The sequence below is a fragment of the Myotis davidii genome, unplaced genomic scaffold, assembly GCF_000327345.1.
Source record: "Myotis davidii unplaced genomic scaffold, ASM32734v1 scaffold130, whole genome shotgun sequence".
In the NCBI taxonomy this organism is placed as follows: domain Eukaryota; kingdom Metazoa; phylum Chordata; class Mammalia; order Chiroptera; family Vespertilionidae; genus Myotis; species Myotis davidii.
In genome coordinates, this window is record NW_006285040.1 from 5,054,095 (window position 1) to 5,055,164 (window position 1,070).

The following is a 1,070-nucleotide window of genomic DNA, read 5'->3' on the forward strand; positions in this document are numbered from 1 at the left end:
CAGGCTTTTTGCAGATTTTTTCAAAATTGATATCATCACCAAGAGCAGATTTAGTTACTATATCAGGTTTCAACTCCTTCATGGCATGAATTTCTTCAAGTAATCGTTGTGCCCGCCTTTGGTTTTTTAACAGCGCATCTTCAGTACCCTTTTTTGACTTCAGTCTGCTAACACTTCTGACAAGTTTTCGGATAACCAAAACTCGGATTCTCTTCACTTCTTTTCTCATCTTCACAACCTCGTTATTGAGGTTCAGGGTCCCGGGCTGGGCCATGGTTGATCTAGGAAGCGGATCCGCAGAGGCACGTGAACACCCAGGGCTTATTATTTTTAATGAAGCATAATTATATGGGCTTTACTATCTGCTTTATTTATTTACTTGCTCACAAGTTTATATTATTCTTCAATCATTTTTGTCTTGCCAGAGCACAAGTTTAAATACTTATTTTACAGTGGTCTGTAAATATTGTATTTCTAAGTCTTAGCATATTTGTCAATACCTTATTTTATACTCACCCTTAAATGTTCATGTGACTGACTATAAGATATCAGGTTCAAAATCAATATCCCTCAGAATTTGTAATTTTGTCCCACTTAGTATCTCCTATTGTTAAGTCTAATGCAAACCTAATTCTTATTTCTGTCTCCCCCCCACCTTTGGGTTTTTTTTTCTTTATCCATGGTGTTCTAAAAATTTACCATTTCATGTTTAGCTTCATTCATTCAATAAATATTAATTGAGCACCTACTATGGGCCAAGCACTGTTTTATATGTTATGGATATAATAGTGAAGACAAAAGACAGATGTCTTTTATTATTTAATCCACTGGCCACTTGGTATGAAGGAGGAAGAGGAAGTGGAGGAGGAGAAAAAAAAAGAGGAGGAGGGGGAGTGGGGTAGAGAGAGAGAAAGAGAGAGAAACATAGATTTGAGAGAGATATTGAATGGTTGCCTTCTAGACATTCCCCAACTGGGAATCGAACCTGCAACCTAGGTGTGTGTCCTGACCAGGAATCGAACCAGCAACCTTTTTGTATACGGGATGAAGCTCCAACCACCTGAGCCACA